Source organism: Gopherus flavomarginatus, chromosome 4, assembly GCF_025201925.1.
Source record: "Gopherus flavomarginatus isolate rGopFla2 chromosome 4, rGopFla2.mat.asm, whole genome shotgun sequence".
Lineage (NCBI taxonomy): Eukaryota > Metazoa > Chordata > Testudines > Testudinidae > Gopherus > Gopherus flavomarginatus.
In genome coordinates this window covers 211,876,442-211,897,534 of record NC_066620.1, presented here as the reverse complement: position 1 = coordinate 211,897,534, position 21,093 = coordinate 211,876,442, and the positions used below count along the sequence as shown (strand labels likewise).

The window sequence follows — 21,093 nt, the reverse complement described above, 5'->3', positions numbered from 1 at the left end:
GTGATCAGGGGAATTCTGGGGTAAATGATTCATACTGGGGGGAAGAATCTAGAGTAGGATTAGAGGAAATAAGACAGGTTTTTTCTGGACATATGTATGTTTTAATACTTCTTCCCACTGTGGCAATTATTTAAAGTAATCATATGTATGATTACAATTATATGGTAATTTAGAGTAGAGATTTTTCTTGTTAGGGAGGGGGACAAAGGGGCATTCAGAGTTTTTTCTAGCAGAGGACACACCAAATAGAAAATTGTTTAGAAGGACAATGATAATGTGCACTGCAAACCAATAGCATGAGAGGTCCCATCTTTAAGAGAGGATGAAAGCATGGGTCTGGGATCCAGCAGATGTGGGTTCTAGATGTGAATTATTTCAAATTTTCCTAACTTTCATGTGTTGCTTTCCTTGTATGTAAAAATTGGAATAAGGTTTACTTTGTGAAAGGGGTATTCTAAGGCTAAATTAACATTTGTACAATGTTTGGAGATCTTCATAGGCTGTAGAAATGCCATGTAGTAAGAAAAGCAGCTGCTCTGTAGGGACACTTGCTAAAATGGGTCTTTGCACTACACCAGGAACCTCTAGATTTTGACACTGCTCACATTTTTTTAAACTGTCTCCTTCCCCATCCTCTTGAAGACTCACATTTTTGGACTCAGTCCAAAGACTTCTCATTCTTGATCTCCTACATCAGAGAACAGCTACAACCATGCAATTCTATCTACACTGTGTGTAGGACATGTTAATCTAACATTCCACAGGTGAGAAAAACTTCAGTTTTTCCCCTTCCTTTTTGTTCCTGTAGTTGCAGTGCTTCTCCAGTTGTGATGTTGGCCTCCCTTGGGAGGCTCTGATCTCCATCCAGAGAGGCTTAAGCAAGTCCAAGGACAATGAAAAATGGAATATTATTTCCTTGCTCATTTAATGATTTTCACTTAGGATTCAGCAAAGGCAGAACCATCTGTTGTGTATGTAATATCCAGTAATAGATAGAATTCAGCAAACTGAGAATTCAGCAAACTGAGAACCAAGTGGAAGCCAGCCAACAAGAAAAAGAATGATCCCAGCTCTTCTGTTTCAGAATATACTTCCAGAAGATTAATTTTTTTGCCACCCTCTTGAGACATTTCCAACAAGAAAGGTCATTTATGGAAGAAACAGTGAGGCTGAAGATTAAGAAACTCAATTTATTTTAGTGATGTCAAATTTTCCTTTCATTTATACAGCACTAGCAAGGCACTAGTTTACATGATGTTTTACAGAACAGGTAAAATGACAATTAACAAACTAGGGGCCTGATCCTGTCACACTGAAGTCAATGGCACTTGCTTCAGATTTTAATGTGAGCAGGCTCAAAGCTGCAACTCAGAGGAACAAAATATTAGACGTATCACAGATGGGTCAACAAGTCATCCATGAGTATGTGGAAATCTGGTTGGTGAGGAGCTCAATTTAGGAAAGCAGGTGTTTTCTCCGATAGGCCTGCCAACTACAAAACCAGTTTCTCCTCCCTTGGTGTTCACACTTCAACTGCTAGAACAGGGCCTCATCCTCCCTGATTGAACTAACTTCATTATCTTTGGCTTGCCTGCATATATACACCTGCCCCTGGAAATTTCCACTACATGCATGTGACGAAGTGGGTATTCACCCACGAAAGCTCATGCTCCAAAATGTCTGTTAGTCTATAAGGTGCCACAGGATTCTTTGCTGCTTTTACAGATCCAGACTAACACGGCTAACCTTCTGATACTGGTGTGAACAGACATTTTTCATGGTCAATTACAGTTTATTTAGAATCCAGCAATGTGTACAAGTAGTTGAAATTATTTCTTCCAGTGTGCATAACCATGCATATGTCAATAGTGACTTATCTGCTTTAGGCCAATTGTTCACCTGACTTTTAGGTTCTATTGAAGTTCCTCAAATCTTCTCTTTAACCTCAATGTTCTCTCATCTGCAAACTTAACAGTATTGATGTTTAAATTATTAGTTTTCAACGTTAACAACCTTTACAGAGGAATAGGGTCAGTTCCTCATTTCTCTCAGAACTGCCAGCTACAGACTCAGGCAGATGGCACTGCATCAGGACTCTTTACCCTGGGGTTTATAAGCCACCAGTGCAGCTACACTGATACAAACCCAATATAGATAGAATGGTAGACCTGGAAGGGACCTTGAGAGGTCATCTAGTCCAGTCCCCTGCACTCACAGCTCGACTAAGTATTATCTAGACCATCCCTGACAGGTGCTTTTAAAAATCTCCAATGATGTAGATTCCAAAACCTCCCTACACAACTTATTCCAGTGCTTAACCACCCAGACAGAAATTTTTTCCTAATGTCCAACCTATATCACCCTTGCTGCAATTTAAGCTTGCTGCTTCTCATCCCATCCTCAAAGGTTAATTTTTCTCCCTCCTCCTTGTAACAACCTTTTATGTTCTTGAAAACTTATGCACTGCACTGGTGTAAGCTCTGACTTGCACCAATGAGGATCTCACCAGGGTAGTGATTTACTGTGATGCAGCTACATCAGAGGCTAGAAGCCTAATGTAGACAAGGCCTCAGCTTATACTTAGTTCATGGTTTAGAAGGTTTTTTGTGGTTACTATAACAATAAGCTTAAGTTTTTTAAACTGAAACCTTACATTCTGGATAGCTGTTCTGTAGGAAGGGATGGATTCTGGGGCAAATTCTTTGGCCATGGAATTGCAGTGTTCACTGGGTCCTGTGTATAAGGCTGCAAAGAGGAGACATTTTGGTCACTAGCTACACATAGCACTGGAAATAGAAATCAGGCCCTTCAGGTTCAAAAAAAATCACAAGCTTGAGCTAAAGCTTTATATGCCACTTGAGATTAAGACAACTTGGTGAAATCACCACAACCACTTGAGTAGGTCTGCTTCTACCCAAGAGAGGTCAGTGGTGATACATATCCACTAGTTAGTGTGTTATGCCTACCTTGATCCAAAGGCTCCATGGTATATTTAGGAAAAACAGAACAAAAACAGAATGCTGTATTCTATAGAACACAAGGCAAGAAGAGTTACCAAGTCATAAGACAAACCATCACAAAATCCACTTTTCCTTTTACACACTCCATCCTTTAACAATTCAAGCGCTCCAAAACAAGCCACGGAATTCAGATCAGAGCATCTAAATACACACCCAAGGCTGCTCTAGCTTATGCCAGGAGCTGGCCACATAATCGAAGGAGAAATAGTAGGTGGCATAACCCACCTTTGCCCTCCAACAGTTTCTGCAGTGAGGATAGTCCAACTGTCAATTTTAGCTGAAATGTGTCTTGTTAATGTTGGTTTTGTTTTTAGGATAAAATATTGATTTAAAATTGTAATAAGCTGGAAGGGCAATGTCCTGGAAATTATAAATATTTTATGATACCAAGCTCAGATTTTCTCCTAGCTAGATAATACTACTCTTGAATCCTTTAGATACCAATGTGATAGGCACCATAGAGAGAGACATACTCCTCTCGCTAGCTAAGAGTTTACAAACAGTGTAACTTGGATTTATCATTACAGATTAGAATCTCACAGGGTTGCTTGTTATGTGATCTACAAGTAGGGAATGGCATTTGATCTTAGAGCTTCTGATTTTGAAGCCCACAAATGTGATTCACCATGTCCATAATCCTCATGTGATCATTTACAGCAGTGGAAAGTAGGTCTAACACAGGGGTAGGCAACTTATGGCACACGTGCCAAAGGCAGCACATGAGCTGATTTTCAGTGGCACTCACACAGCCCAGGTCCTGGCCACTGGTCTGGGGGGCTCTGCATTTTAATTTAAATTTTAAGTGAAACTTCTTAAACATTTTAAGTCTTATTTACTTTACATACAAAAAAGTATTCGACTTAGACATTCTAAAACCATTAAAATGTATTACTGGCATAAGAAACCTTAAATTAAAGTGAATAAATGAAGACTCGGCACATCACTTCTGAAAGGTTGCTGACCCCTGGTCTAACATGATACCCTATTGGTTTGATGGGTAGCATTTTATACTTGCTTTGCATTGGTGTAAGTGACTACACAGGGTGCAGGGCAATGGTGACTACAGCACCAGACGTGCATACAACTCATGGAAGTTAATAGGAATTTTGCCTGTGCAATGAATTGGCAACTAGGAATCCCAACTCCCAACAACCCACCCCCGCTCTCATACTTAGTTGTCACAGCCTGGAAATGCCATCTTGTTGCCGTATTGCAATGCAATGCTCCTGCTCCCAGACTTCATCAGGCTTAATGTACTGATTGTCCCACACATTCTTCCACATGCCCCCATGATGACCTCCGAATGTCCCTTTAGGAGCTTTTGTCTTTTGCTATGAAGAGTTGCTCGCCTTTGAAAAATCCTTCACTTGAGAAACCTGTTCTAAGTACTTGGACTCTTAGCTCTAGGACACTTCTGATTGATTAGAACCTGGAAGTTATCCAAGACATCACTTTGAGTGAAATTAAAAATACCATCTTGTCTATGGATCTGGGAACACTTGAGCACCTGAAGGGCAGGCACTTCACCTAGAGGAAGTACTTTCAATAACATAGCACCTCTTATTGTATTTTGGAGATGGGCTTGAATTACAACCCTGTGTCCCAGCAGCCCTGAACTTTGCAGAAGCACGGATTTGGTCCTAAGCTCTGTAAGCAGGACCGGCGCTAGGGATTTGAGCACCCTAGGCGCACGGCCATTTTGCCGCCCCGCGTGCTGGTCCCCCGGCTCCGCAGTCCTGCCTGCAGAGAGTCGGCTGCTCCCACGGCTCCGATGGAGCTGCTGCAGTCATGCCTGCGGGAGGTCCACCGCAGTCGCGCGAGCAGCCGACTGTCCGCAGGCAGGACTGTGGCAGCTCCACTGGAGCCGTGGACCAGCAGAGCCTCCGCAGGGACCACTGCGGCAGCTCCACCGGAGCCACCTGCCACCCCCTCTGGCAAAATGCCGCCCCCTAATAATGCTGGCGCCCTAGGCGATTGCCTAAGCTGCCTAAATGCAAGCGCCGGCCATGTCTGTAAACTGGCTCATCTGTGAAATGGGCAAACCAAAAACCTCAGATCTGAACATCCCTGTGTTTTGGGGCAGTTCAGAGCCAGCCCCAAACTTGGCAAATTGGCCTTGTCTCTTTTTAAAACTTTGTTTCCTGTGGCTGCCGTCCTCATTCTAAGTGAAGCACACAGTGACTTTGAGGGAAGACAAGTTTAGCTTAGCTTCAGCTAGCTTGGTCTGAATGAGGTTCCTTTGAAGTTTACCTAGTAGGTTGGCTGCGGCTGTCGATGGACCACAAGGGCCCTGGCTTGCGTCTCAGCTGTATTAATGTGCAGGATACATAAACAGTAAAGATAGGTATTAATCAGATGCCTTCACCAAAGGGTCACGTCTACAGTGTAGTCTAGACTAGCAGACAGCCACAGGAACATTCACGCATAGAAACCACGAATGTTTTCTTTGTTACTGACCCACTTACCTTCACCCTCGTGGGAGGGCACTTCCAGCACTAGCTTATGCTAAACAACTGGCACTTCTATAGCACCTTCCATTCAATGAGCCTAAGCTCCACAAATAGAATTCATGGGTGCACTCCTCCTGCAGTTTAGGAATTATCCCCACTTTACATATGGGGAAACTGAGGCACATGAGAAGTTAAATGAGTTACCTAAAGTCATATACTAAGGGCCAGGTTAACCAAGGGGACTTAGTTCCTAACTCCCCCTTTAGGTCCAATAGTCAGCATGTGGCATTCACAGCTCAGCCGCTACCTAACCCTGTAGGGCTTAAATTTGCTACAAGTCTGAGTTTCTGCTGGTGGGAATGCACACAGCCACCTCAGTCCTAACACCAGCAAGCAGCTTGGTGCCAACTTGCACCTAAGCCCAAATGGAATTCACAAGTTAGGGTCTCCCTCATCTGCCTTGCCTGCAGTTCCCAATCTGATAGACATGCTAAGAGGCCACCTTAGGTCATGTCTATCAGATGAGTCCTCCCACAAACATCCCAAAGAATCCCCCACCCCCTCTTTACTCAGTACTCCAGTGGTTAAAACACTCACATCACATGTAGGTGATGGGGGTTCAAATCCCCATTCTGCCTGATGTGGCACAGGGACTTGAACCCAAGTCTTGCATATCCCAAGTAAATGTCCTATACTTTGTTCTGTATTTGGCAGGGGGGGATAGATATAGGCTTATTAAATGGTGATAACACTTCATTCCACTAGTATCCCTGAAGGATGTTAAACAGAAGCTTCTAAAATTAAACATTTTTAAAAATCAGCAGATCCACAGAATTTGGATCCAAGAGTTTTTAAAGAGCTGGCTGAGGAGCTTGCTGGACCATTACTTCTTGGAGCACTAGGGAAGTTCCAGAAGAAAGCAAATGTGCCAGTTTTTTAAAAAGGTAAATGGGATGAGTGGGGTAATTATAAACCCGTCAGCCATACATTGATCCCAGGCAAGATAATGGAGCTGTTGATATGAGATGGGATTAATAAAGAACTAAAGGAAGGTAATGTAATGGATGCAAATTAACATGGGTTTATGGAACATAGATCCTGTCAAACTCACTTGATCTTTTTTGATGAGATTAAAAGTTTAGTTGCTAAAGGTAATGATGTTGATGTAATAGACTTCTAGTTTTTTAATCAAAATGTTGAGGTAACAAGTCAAATGCCTTACAGAATGCCTTGTTAACTTTACATCACTCATTAAATGGATTAAAAACTGGCTAACTGATAGGTCTCAAAATGTAACTGTGGATGGGGAATCATCATCAAGCAGGTCTGTTTCCAGTGGGGTCTTGCAGGGATTGGTTCTTGGCTCTATGCTATTTATCATCAATAACCTGGAAAAAAACATGAAATCATGGATAAAATTTGCAGACGACAGAAGTTGGGGAAAATGGTAAATAATGAAGGACAGGTCACTGATTCAGAGCGATCTAGATCACTTGATAAACTGTGCACAAGCAAACAATAGGAGTTTTACTATGGCAAAATGTAAGGAACAAAGAATATAAGCCATACTTACAGCATAGGGGACTCTATCCTGGAAAGCAGTGACTGAAAGATTTGGGGCTGTGGTGGATAATCAGCAGACTGTGAGTTCCTAGTACAGTATGATGCTTTGGTGAAAAGAGCTAATGTGATCCAGGGATGCATAAACAGGGAAATCGCAAGTAGGGGGTAGAGGTTATTTCACCTTTGTATTTGGCACACCTGGAATACTGCATCCAGGTCTGGTACCCACAATTCAAGAAGGATATTAATAAATTGGAGAGGGTTCAGAGAAGAGCTATGAGAATGAATAAAGGATCAGAAAATGCGCTTTATAGTGATAGACTCAAGGAGCTCAATCTGTTTAGCTTAACAAACAGAAAGTTAAGAGATGACTAGATTACAGTCTATAAGTACCTACAGGAGGAATAAATATTTAAAAATGGGTTCTTCCAGCTAGCAGAGAAAGGTCTAATTGATATAGTGGCTGGACACTGAAGCTAGACCAGAGGTGGGCAAACTACAGCCCGTGAGCCACATCCAGCCCACAGGCAATGCCCACAGCGCAATGCTCTGGACAGCGAGCTCGTGGGGCAGGCGCAGCTGCAGAGCCTGGCCTGACCCGGTGCTCTGAGCTGCGTGGTGGTGGCAGTGGCGTGGCCTGACTCGAACCAGGCAGTACGGCTGTAGTGCTGCCAGCCACTGGTGCTCCAGGCAGCGTGATTAGTGGCCAGGGGGAAGGGCGTTGGATAGAGGGCAAGGGAGTTCTGGGAATCCATTTTTAGGCATAAACTCTCCCTATGCCTTGTGTATGGAGATTGGGCATCTAAGAGAGGGATGTGGATTCCACTCAGGGTAAGGCACCTAATGTTAGGTTGAACATTACAGTGCTTAAGTTCCTCTTGCAAATCTATGCCTGTTTTTGGTGTAGGTGGAGACAGATCCAGCATCTCTGGTTTCCCATTCCTATGTTTTAGCTATAAGCCTGTCCATGCCCTCTGTAGCTATAAAAGCCCATTTCTTTTTGTTACGCTTCTGCTGAACTAGATGGACAATCGGACTTCGGTACCATCATAGGCAGGGGCGGCTCCAGGCACCAGCACGCCAAGGCCATGCTTGGGGCGGCAAGCCGCGGAGGGTGCTCTGCTGGTTGCCACAAAGGCGGCAGGCAGGCTGCCTGCGGCGGCAATGCCTGCAGAGGGTCCGCTGGTCCCACGGCTTCAGCGGACTTCCTGCAGGTATGCCACTGAATCTGCGGGACGGGGGACCTCCCGCAGGCACGCCACCGAAGGCAGCCTGCCTGCCGTGCTTGGGGCAGCAAAATACCTAGAGCCACCCCGATCATAGGATTGCCATGGTGGACAAGACCCTTGGTTTATCAATCCAAGTACTCTGTTCTTGCACTTCATGCACCAGCAGAAGGCAAAAAATATCCCAATATGCATTAAATAGCACAACACTCTTGGCCAATTGACATGAAGGTAAATTCCTTCCTGAACACAATGCTAACCTTAAGCAGGAGACATGGCTGTCAATGACTTGGTATTTATGACTGTTATTAGACTCGTACAGACTTTTAAATCTAGTTGCAGTAGATGAGCAAAATTCTGCTCTTGGCTACATCAGTGTTAATGTGGATTAACTCCACTGAAGTAAGTGGAGTTACTTTTGCTTTACATTGGTGTGAGTGAGACAGGGTTTGTTCCTCTGGCTCTATGACCTCATATGGCAGGAAATTACACAGGCCGACTTCTCATTGCTTGAAGAAATACTAGTTCAAAATCATCATGCCATTTAGTCTCATCAAACGACGACCACTTTTTTGTTTTATAGGGCAGAGCAAAAGGAAGGGACCAAGCAGGTGTCACTAAGACACTTCTGTAGGCTGCTGTCCTCTCCCCAGCCGAAGGAGGATTTAAAAAACCACACCCATGGTCTGTTCAGGCTTTTTCTTAGGGCACTATGCATTGGTTCCACCAACAATCTTTAGCAAACCCCTAAATGAACTAGCGCAGCATGAACCCAGCAGCTAATGTGGGTCCTTTCCCCTGACATACATCTTCCTTGCTAGTCTCCTGCTCCAGTTCTAGCAGCTCTTCTCCAGTCTTGCTCCTTTATCAGAAGCAGGTGTTCATCCAGTAGTTACCTGACCCCTTTCTTACTGGGTTTGATAATCCCTTCTACCAGTTCCAAACACCTATTAACAACAGAGGCAGCTGGCCTCAGGCCCCGGCCTCTTAAAGGGCAGACTACTTTGTTATACTTTCATTGTGGAATCAACAGCTGTTGCTTCACAGGTAGGGTCTAATTTAATTTTTAAATCCATACCATAACTTTTCCTGTAAATAAATCAGTCTTCTTGAAATATCACACATGGCTTCTCCTCTCAGAGAAGAACTTTTCTGGAAAGACTAGTAAAAAAAAAACAAAAAACAGAAAAGGAATTTTAAAGGCAGCAGGCCAGATCCTCAGCTGGTGTACACCAGCTGAGTTCTACTGAAACCAGTTGGAGCTATGCTTTATGACACTAGCTGAGGATCTTGCCCAGAATGTTTCTAACTGTACCATTTTCATTAATCTCCTACAAACATCTTGATCTTTTGCAAGGATTCTTGCAAAAGACTGGGGCTGGGGTAAAGTTAAAGTAGGACCTATCTGGGTCTGGGTGATGGAAGAAGATCAATGAGGTGAAATTAGATAATTAATTATGCAGAAACTGGGTTGTTGATGTAAATCGGAAGTGATTAAGGCTGTACTGCCAACACCTAATCATGAGTCACAAAAGAGTTACAAGATTGACTTACAAATTATGATTTAAAACAAATAAATAGATGTGGGGTTCTTTTTATTTTAGCCTTTCAGATAGACTGACCATGTTTTTAAGCTTCTCATCAACCATAAGGAGTAGAAACTTTAAAAAAGAAAATCTGAGAACCTCATGTAATCACAGGACTTCAGAAGATGGGGCTTTATGAAAAAAGTGTAATGAGGCCCACTCACCTCACACAAGCACCCGATCTCAGTGCATGTGCCTGGGCCCTCTCTCTCAGTTTGTGGTGGGTCTTTGGTGTCTCAGCCCTCCAGCCAAGTCATACATAGGCCATCTGTGAGATAAGAACAAGGCCATCTGTGAGATAAGAACAAGGCAAAACCCTCCCAGGGTACAAGTCCAACAGGGGCCTCGCTTAATGCCCTCTGTAATGTCTCTCTCAAGTCATCTCTGCTTCAGTACAGAGCAGTGCCCCAGGGCTCCCTCCCTGGTGGCAATGTCTTCACCCTTTCAGGGCCTTTCTAGCCACAACTCTCCAGCTGAGCCACTATGGTTCAGTTCCCCTTCTAGGGTGCCTCAAGTCCAGGCCACTTTCCCAGTGGCTGGTGAGGGGGACCCAGGCCCACCCTCTACTCTGGGTCCCAGCCCAGGGACCCTACAGATAGCAATCATGCCATGTCCCTTTATGTAAGCCACACAGCTGTTCTAATTCCCTGGGCCACCCCTCCATGGCTCCAGCATATTCTTCACCCTTACCTTAAGACCTTGTCCTGATTGAGTCCCAACAGCCAGCCCACAGCTCCTTTGCATTCACCTTCGCTTCTTCCAGCACTGCTCTATGCAAGGGCCTATAGCGCGTGCGCCCGCCCCCGGCCAGCCAGCTACACCATCTACTCTCCACCAGCTCTAGCAAGGAACTGACCTCACCTTGGCCCAGCAGATCTTATAGATTCATAGACTCTAGGACTGGAAGGGACCTCGAGAGGTCATCGAGTCCAGTCCCCTGCCATCATGGAGGACCAAATACTGTCTAGACCATCCCTGATAGACATTTATCTAACCTACTCTTAAATATCTCCAGAGATGGAGATTCCACAACTTCCCTAGGCAATCTATTCCAGTGTTTAACTACCCTGACAGTTAGGAACTTTTTCCTAATGTCCAACCTAAATCTCCCTTGCTGCAGTTTAAGCCCATTGCTTCTTGTTCTATCATTGGAGGCTAAGGTGAACAAGTTTTCTCCCTCCTCCTGATGACACCCTTTTAGATACCTGAAAACTGCTATCATGTCCCCTCTCACACCCCTTCTCTATCTACGCTACATTGATGACATCTTCATCATCTGGACCCATGGGAAGGAGACTCTGGAAAAATTCCACCATGATTTCAACAGCTTCCACCCCACCATCAACCTCAGCCTGGACCAATCTACACGGGAGGTCCACTTTCTTGACACCACGGTGCAAATAAGTGATGGTCACATTAACACCACCCTATATCGAAAACCCACCGACCGCTATGCCTACCTTCATGCCTCCAGCTTCCATCCCGGGCACATCACACGATCCATTGTCTACAGCCAAGCACTGAGGTACAACCGCATCTGCTCTGACCCCTCAGACAGAGACCAACACCTACAAAACCTCCACCAAGCATTCTCAAAACTACAATACCCGCACGAGGAAATAAGGAAACAGATCAACAGAGCCAGACGTGTACCCAGAAGCCTCCTACTGCAAGACAAACCCAAGAGAGAAACCAACAGGACTCCACTGGCCATCACATACAGCCCCCAGCTAAAACCCCTCCAACGCATCATCAAGGATCTACAACCCACCCTGGACAATGATCCCACACTTTCACAGGCCTTGGGTGGCAGGCCAATCCTTGCCCACAGACAACCTGCCAACCTGAAACATATTCTCACCAGTAACTGCACACCACACCATAATAACTCTAGCTCAGGAACCAATCCATGCAACAAACCTCGATGCCAACTCTGCCCACATATCTACACCAGCAACACCATCACAGGACCTAACCAGATCAGCCACACCATCACTGGTTCATTCACCTGCACATCCACCAATGTAATATACGCCATCATATGCCAGCAATGCCCCTCTGCTATGTACATCGGCCAAACTGGACAGTCTCTACGGAAAAGGATAAATGGACACAAATCAGACATTAGGAATGGCAATATACAAAAACCTGTAGGAGAGCACTTCAACCTCCCTGGCCACACTATAGCAGACCTTAAGGTGGCCATCCTGCAGCAAAAAAACTTCAGGACCAGACTTCAAAGAGAAACTGCTGAGCTTCAGTTCATCTGCAAATTTGACACCATCAGCTCAGGATTGAACAAAGACTGTGAATGGCTTGCCAACTACAGAACCAGTTTCTCCTCTCTTGGTTTTCACACCTCAACTGCTAGAACAGGGCCTCATCCTCCCTGATTGAACTGACCTCGTTATCTCTAGCTTGCTTGCTAGCTCACATATATATACCTGCCCCTGGATATTTCCATTACATGCATCTGAGGAAGTGGGTATTCACCCACGAAAGCTCATGCTCCAAAACGTCTGTTAGTCTATAAGGTGCCACAGGATTCTTTGCTGCTTTTACAGATCCAGACTAACATGGCTACCCTCTGATACCTCTCAGTCTTCTCTTTTCCAAACTAAACAAACCCAATTCCTTCAGCCTTCCTTCATAGGTCATGTTCTCAAGACCTTTAATCATTCTTGTTGCTCTTCTCTGGACCCTCTCCAATTTCTCCACATCTTTCTTGAAATGCGGTGCCCAGAACTGGACACAATACTCCAGTTGAGGCCTAACCAGCGCAGAATAAAGCGGAAGAATGACTTCTCGTGTCTTGTTTACAACACACCTGTTAATGCATCCCAGAATCACGTTTGCTTTTTTTGCAACAGTATCACACTGTTGACTCATATTAAGCTTGTGGTCCACTATGACCCCTAGATCTCTTTCTGCCATACTCCTTCCTAGACAGTCTCTTCCCATTCTGTATGTGTGAAACTGATTGTTCCTTCCTAAGTGGAGCACTTTGCATTTATCTTTATTGAACTTCATCCTGTTTACCTCAGACCATTTCTCCAACTTGTCCAGATCATTTTGAATTTTGACCCTGTCCTCCAAAGCAGTTGCAATCCCTCCCAGTTTGGTATCGTCCGCAAACTTAATAAGTGTACTTTCTATGCCAACATCTAAATCGTTGATGAAGATATTGAACAGAACCGGTCCCAAAACAGAACCCTGCGGAACCCCACTTGTTATACCTTTCCAGCAGGATTGGGAGCCATTAACAACTACTCTCTGAGTACGGTTATCCAGCCAGTTATGCACCCACCTTATAGTAGCCCCATCTAAACTGTACTTTCCTAGCTTATCTATAAGAATATCATGCGAGACTGTATCAAATGCCTTACTAAAGTCTAGGTATATCACATCCACCGCTTCTCCCTTATCCACAAGGCTCGTTATCCTATCAAAGAACACTATCAGATTAGTTTGACACGATTTGTTCTTTACAAATCCGTGCTGGCTATTCCCTATCACCTTACCACCTTCCAAGTGTTTGCAGATGATTTCTTTGATTACCTGCTCCATTATCTTCCCTGGCACAGAAGTTAAACTAACTGGTCTGTAGTTTCCTGGGTTGTTTTTATTTCCCTTTTTATAAATGGGCACTATATTTGCCCCCTTCCAGTCTTCTGGAATCTCCCCCGTCTCCCATGATTTCCCAAAGATAATAGCTAGAGGCTCAGATACCTCTTCCATTAACTCCTTGAGTATTCTAGGGTGCATTTCATCAGGCCCTGGTGACTTGCAGGCATCTAACTTTTCTAAGTGATTTTTTACTTGCTCTTTCCTTATTTTCTCTTCTAAACCTACCCTCTTCCCGTAAGCATTCACTATACTAGACATTCCTTCAGACTTCTCAGCGAAGACCGAAACAAAGAAGTCATTAAGCATCTCTGCCATTTCCAAGTCTCCCGTAACTGTTACCCCCTCCTCATTGAGCAGTGGGCCTACCCTGTCCTTAGTCTTCCTCTTGCTTCTAATGTATTGATAAAAAGTCTTCTTGTTTCCCTTTATTCCCATAGCTAGTTTGAGTTCATTTTGTGCCTTTGCTTTTCTAATCTTGCCTCTGCATTCCTGTGTTATTTGCCTATATTCATCCTTCGTGATCTGACCTAGTTTCCATTTTTTATATGACGCCTTTTTATTTTGTAGGTCACGCAAGATCTCAAGGGTAAGCCGAGGTGGTCTTTTGCCACATTTTCTATCTTTCCTAACCATCGGAATAACTTGCTTTTGGGCCCTTAATAGCGTCCCTTTGAAAAACTGCCAACTTTCCTCAGTTGTTTTTCCCCTCAGTCTTAATTCCCATGGGACCTTACCTATCAGCTCTCTGAGCTTACCAAAATCTGCCTTCCTGAAATCCATTGTCTCTATTCTGCTGTAATCTTCTTATACTAACCTGCTGAGCCCCGATTGGTTGCTCCCTGAAGTGTCTCTAATTGGCTGCTTCCCACACAGCCACTCTAGGCACCTTGGAGGACCTTTCTTCTGCCCCTTCTTGGGGTTGGGTGTGGCAAGGCAGTGAGGCCTCTAGCAAGGGGCCTTCAAACTTCGTCCACCCTGTCACAACAAGATACCACAATATTTGTGATAAAATCATAAGATGGCAACTCTGTGAAGGATTACATCACAATGGAGAACTATCTGGATACATTTATTTTTAAATTGTTCATTTCCATGCATTCTGTTGATTGGTTTTTTTTAAAAGATCCAGAATTTTTGTAAAGAGAGCGTAAAACTGGTTTGGGTATTAGCTGAACAGCACTGAAGTATACTTCAATCTTAACTCTTTTTTAAATTACTATTTGTATTTAGGAATATTCTTTAAAGCTACATTAAATCCTAGATATTCTGCTTCCTAGTTGATCTAAATCCTAAAGCACCTAGAAGAATACACCTGCTAGACATCTGATTAACAACCTTGAAGATGGAAGTGAAGAAAAGCAGTCCCATCTCCTCCTCCATGAGTAAAATGTGAGGACCGCTAGTGAACCAGGATTGATGGACTTTAAAGACTCAGTTTAGTGGAGTTAGGTCTTAATTTGTAAATGCTTAGCTGTCTTGCAGAAGCCCAGGGATGTGCCATTTAGTCTCCATAAAGACCCTGGTGGAGGAATGGGTTTTATGGGGAGAACTGAAATAGAGTTTCAGCCTCCATTGCTGAAACTACAGTCTTGGAACATACAAATGTTCTTCTGCACAAGATACCCCATCCTGGAGGAAAAAAAATCATTTGAGAGCATTCACATGACACCTGAATCTAGATATGACAGAAATCGATCTGGTATAAACGCCCCCTCCTACCCCCCTAAACCCTACAGGATTCATAGAGAAATTACCGGATTGCTATTCAGGAGGATGTTTGAGTTCCCTAGACTCTTGATATTTGGAGACTGTGTATCTTACAAGAAAAGTCTATTAGCATAATGAGTCAAATACTAATGCAGAGCTTGCAGAGACTTCAGAAAGAAATTAACAGGAAGAGGTAAACAGTGGAGGGGAACCCTGTTTTCAGGTGAAGATCAATGGTCTCCTCTGATATATCTAGGGTGTAGATGAACCCTTCAGTGTGTGAGGAGAAGCTGCCAATGGGATTGACCTGATGAAAGGGAATCTTAGCAAACCTGGCTGAAAACACAGGGAAAAGGACTTGGGGGAAACTGGCCTGTAGGAAACAGGGGAATGTCTTGGGAGTTAAGTTTAGGCTCTAGAAAGGTGTGTTGGGATTTTCTTTTATATGTAACCATTGATTTCTAATATTGTTACTTGCTGTCATTGGAATCTCTGTTCTTTGAAAATAAACGTATTCTTGTTTTCACTATATATCTAAGTGCTGTGTGTTAAGGGGAGTGGTGAGCTGGAGTTAAAATAGTAAGCTGGTGTGTACTGTCCCTTTGGGAATAGAGGCAGAGCCGTTCCTTGGGTACAGTGAATCAGGGCAACTGCCCCGGGCCCTGTGCTTTGGGGGGCCCTGCAGGCGGGGAGGTGAGGCAGGAGGTGAGCGGGGTGAGGAGGGGAATGGGGAGGCAGCGGCAGGCAGGTGAGGGGGGACAAGGAGCCTACCAGAACCTCGCCTTCCCCCTAGCACCTCCTGCTACCCAGTGGACCCCACCAATCAGCGCCTCCCCATTCCTCTCAGCGCCTGTCGCGGATCAGATATTTCACAGCATCAGGTGGTGCTGTGGGGGGGGGGAGGGGAGCGAGGGGGCAGCGTGCTCAGGGCAGGGGGTAGAACTGGGTGGGAAGAAGCAGGGTGTGGTTGGGGCCTTGGGGAAAGGGGTGGAGTGGGGGTGGGGCCTGGGCTGAGCCAGGGGGAGAACCCCCTGGCAGATTAGAAACTCAGTGCCTATGTCCTGGGCCCTGCATCCCCCCTAGGGACAGCCCTGAATAGAGGATCTGAGAGTTCTGGGAGTGTTTAGTGGAACAGAGGCTCAGCACTTGGAGGACTCAGGAGTTGATGTGTGCCAGTCACTAATCTGTACAGAGAGAGTGAAGCCTGTGAGGGGCTGGAGGGCAATGGTTGTGCTGCCACAGACAAGACTTCCTCACGCGAAGGGCATGTGGTAGTGAAGTACCTCACAACTCTGGCACCTCTCAGAATCATCACTGAGACCCACGCACAAAGCCAGTCATGCACACTGGGCATGATCCTCTGTCTAGAATCAAACTGGACATCAAAAACATAACAAAAATCTTCTCTTTCCTATTCAACCATCACCTCCTCCAAGCTATGTGGGACAAAATGCCTGCTCATCATGGTTAGAGAAAGCCTGCATGAAACAAGTAGCCTCACTAGTGACTGAAATTATCAACACCACCCTCAGAGTGCCTTGAAGTGTGCAATACTCCAGGTGGTTCTCAAGCAACCAACACCAGATGTTAACAGTTTCACCAACTGCTCTTCTATTTCCAACCTTTTGGGCAATTATCCACACAGGACTCTTTCTCCTGATATTTGTTCTTAGTGGCAGTCTAAGGGTTGGGTCCTGTGCGGTGCTGAGCCCTGGAAGCTGAAGTCACTTAGAACCTCACAGGAGTCACGCATTGCTCTGTGGGATCAAACCCAAAGCATTTGAGGGAAAAGAGCCGAGAGCTACATCATAATCCCAGGGTTTTATCCATGCTTAATAATATCCTTTTTTTATTCATTTTATGCCTGAGTCCACATCAAGAATCAATATTTCAGTTCCTTTACCTTTCTGCTGTGGTTTCTATCCAGAGCTGGACCCCTTTCTTTTTCTCATTATGCTGTGCTGGAACATCTTGCTCCAATCATTAAGTCCTACTCACAACACCCATACACACAGTATAGACTTTCAAGAATGCTTGTACAAAAGAACACTCTGCCCATACAGCAGTCTGCATAGGCTTATCTGACTCCTCCAAACTTGTTCGTTCCTCCTAAAAAGTGTTAGAGACGTGGCAGTGTGCAGTGGTCTATATAGTTTATTGTGAACCCATTTTTTTTTCTTTGAACTGCTTTCCTCCTGCAATCCCTGCAGATCACCCACCTAACTAGTGGGAATAAAGTTCCTAACTCACAGTACTGGGCATCTAGATAGACTTTTTTCGTCTGAGGACCCTATTTTTAAAAAGTTTACTCCACAGTGGGGATTGTGAGAATTGGCAATTATTATTACTCCCATTTTTACAGATGGGTCAGCTGAGACACAAAGAGGTTTCATATATTCATAGATTCTATGGTCAGAAGAGACCATTATGATGATCTAGTCTGACCTCAAGTATCAGGGGGTAGCCATGTTAGTCTGTATCCACAAAAACAACAAGGAGGCTGGTAACACCTTAAAAACTAAACAGATTTATTTGGGCATAAGCTTTTGTGGGTTAAAAAACCCACTTCTTCAGTCACTCCATGCATCTGAAGAAGTGAGGTTTTTACCCATGAAAGCTTATGCCCGGATAAATCTACTAGTCTTTAAGGTGCCACCGTACTCCTCATTGTTTTTGTAGTATGACCTCCTGTATAACACAGGCCAGAGAATGTCCCCCAACATAATTCCTATAGCAGATCTTTTAGAAAAACATCCAGTCTTGATTTTTAAATGGTCAGTAATGGAGAATCCGCCACAACCCTTGGTTAATTACCCTCACTGTTAAAAATAGACGACTTATTTCCAGTCTGAATTTGACTAGCTTCAGCCTCCAGCCATTGAATCATGTCATACATTTCTTTGCTAGATTGAAGAGCTTATTATTAAATATTGGTTCCCCTTTTAGATACTTATACATGTAATCAAGTCACCCCTTAACCTTCTGTTTGTTAAGATAAATAGATTGAGCTCCTGGAGTCTAACACTATAAGACATTTTTTCTAATCCTTTCATTATTCTTTCTGGATCTTACCTGAACCCTCTCCAATTTATCAACATCCTTCCTGAATAGTGGACACCAAAACTGGACACAGGATTCCAGCAGCGCATCAGTCACATCAGTGCCGCATAAAGAGGTAAGATAACCTCTCTACTCCTGTTAGAGAGTCCCCTGTATATGCATCCAAGATCTCATTAAAGGTTAAGTTGTACCTGCATAGTGTAAAAGGACAGGGAGTGGATACAAGTGGATATCTTTGCTCAAGGGACAGGTATAATCATTATACTCCCAGTATGCACAGAGCAGGGGTGACTAGTGCCAACAGAAGTGTTAGAAAATGCAGAGGCTGGGATTTACAAAGGTACCTAAGGGAGTTAAACACCTAAATCCCATTTGAAAGTTGGGTGCTCAACTCCCTTAGGCACCTGTGAAAATTGCAGGCATAGTGGGCAGGGATGGGCAGATGCCCCTCATGCCAACAGATCCAAGTTAGCCTGGGGGAGGATGGCTACTGCATTCTCTGTAAGGTGGAGGTGACAGCAAAAAGCACCAGGTTCAGTTCCTAGGGGTTCCTCTTAACAATACAGAACTGGCTTGAGTCCCCACCCACTAATATGGGAAAACTTAACACTACCCCATGGTATCTATAAGAGGCAATACTTGCCAGCTTGAATCAGTATAACAAAAAAAAAAAACTTTTCTTAAAAGGGAACCCAGCATTAATCTGGGAAAACACCACAATCACATTCAAAAGCATGTCACCATAAGCAAACACCCACCCCACAGTACCTTGGGCAGCATCTTCTGCCTCAGTTTCCCACCTTGTGGTGTGAAAGTCCAACGAATGAATGACCCTTTAACATGCCACTCCCCTTTCCCTCCACTGCACCCCCTCACAGCTGGTTGTCCTTGGTGAGTGAAGACCACGAGTTCAGAGGTGGGTTCATGTCCGCGTCTGGAGAGAGGTGAGGGGAGGCATTGAGCAGTGTCTCTGCTGTTGCCACACACCTCTGCAACCGGCTTACCGATGCTGCCATCTTTTGCTGCTGCCACTGCCTGCTTGATGCCGCTGGTTTTTCTGCCCCTGCTGGCTGCTTGCTGCCACTGTTATTTCTGCTTCTCAATGTGCTTCCTGCTGCCTTTTGCCTGCCCCACGCAAACGCACCCTTGTAAGAGCTGCACCGATCTTCCTGAGCCCTCCACAGCAGCTTAAGGCAACAACCTACCTCAGAGGGGCTCACCCGAGGTTATCTAAGAGTCAGCACCAGAGTTTGGAGCAACCCAGCAGTCTTGTATCATAGGCCTTCCGTCCCCACGATCATCACCTCATTCTTGGATATGAAATATAACAAAGAGGCAGGTGTCTGCTTGCTTTTTACATTTCACTCAAATGCACTTATCATTTGGCATTCAGGCCCCTGATCCTGAAAGAGTAAACAAGCAGATCTGTCTAGCTATCTACCATGTACCTATCACTGTCATGTCTAGATGAAGAGGAAATTAATTCTGCAAGAGTCTCAGTTTTCATAATGTAATAGTATCAATCAGTTGGTGGATCAGTTTCACGCTGGGTTGCTTGTGCATAGCTCCAGGCTGCTGGGTTTGAGTTCCTAGCACTGCATGGGGAGGTGTGGTGAATGTTTACATCTCATTTGCACTGACATTTTACAAACATTTTGATAACATTTCTATTAATGCTATATTTTCTGAAACCCTTTAAAACAACACATTCAAAGCGAGTGTGACTTGCTTTCCATATTCCTTATGAAAATACGCATATGCTGTGAATATGACATAACGGAGATGTACTTTATGCAAGACGGCTCATGTGAGATATCATTGGAAAGGTTATGATTTACTGAATGCGATATTCCAATTTGTATGCCTGTATATTTCTGTATCTGAAGTTAGGAATATTGACTATGGATCTGTATTTCAGCTGTGCTACTTTGGGTGACGCCTGCTGCTAACACTTCAGGTACAACAATGGAAAAGCCAGAGAGGGCGGAAGGCCCATCAGCAAGGACAATGGACTGTGAAAATCTTGGCCTTCCTGTGGACCCTCCATACTGCCCCTGACTCATGGACGCTGTGATCCTACAGAGTCAGGTGGTCTTGTCATCTGATACTAAAGCATTACCTGGGAGTCGGGACTTCTTGTAACTTTCCACTGTAAGGGAAGGTGGGGTCAAGTTTGGGAAACAAAGGATTCCCACCTTATGTTAATCCTATTTAAGGGTATGTCTTCACTACCAGTCAGATTGGTCCAGTGGTGATCGATTTATCACGTCTAGTCTAGATGCGATAAATCAACCCTCAAGCATTTTCCTGTTGACTCCTGTACTCCAGCTCGGCGAGAGGCACAGACAGAGTTGAGGGGGGAGCGGCAGCAGTCAACTCACCGTAGTGAAGACACCGTGGTAAGTCGATCTAAGTACGTCGACTTCAGCTACGTTATTCACACAGCTAAAGTTGCATAACTTAGATCGGTCCCCCCAACCCCAGTGTAGACCAGGCCTAAGGGTGGGGAGGACGGCACCAGGACTCCTCTTCTCCATGGCCTGGCTTCCCAAGAAGAAAGACTGCAAAAGGGAAGGCAAGGGGAGAGTCTAGATTGAGAGAGAGGTCCAGTCTGAAAAAGAATATAACTGGAACTCTGAACCACAGAAACTTTGCAAACTGCCTGCAGCAATATCTAGGGTGAGAAATACTATGTGTAACCAATTTCTTTAGTGAAACTAGCGTAGTTTGCGGGTTTGATTTCATTTGCTTAGTAATCTGCTTTGTGCTGGTTTGTTACCCCTTTTACCACTTAAAATCTGCCTTTTATAATTAATAACATTTGTTTGCTTTATTAGTAAACTCAGTTTCTGTA

The 21,093-nt window shown here is 44.5% G+C and overlaps 1 long non-coding RNA gene across 1 annotated transcript in view; it reads left to right on the top strand.

Moving 5' to 3' along the window:
• LOC127048905 (uncharacterized) overlaps positions 1-20,478 on the top strand; it is a 30,098-nt gene extending 9,620 nt beyond the window's left edge. Inside the window, exons 2-4 of the long non-coding RNA XR_007773806.1 lie at positions 18,291-18,354; positions 19,118-19,155; positions 20,158-20,478. This is a non-coding gene — a long non-coding RNA (uncharacterized LOC127048905). The remainder of the gene's footprint in view (positions 1-18,290; positions 18,355-19,117; positions 19,156-20,157) is intronic.
• Positions 20,479-21,093: the final 615 nt, after the last annotated feature.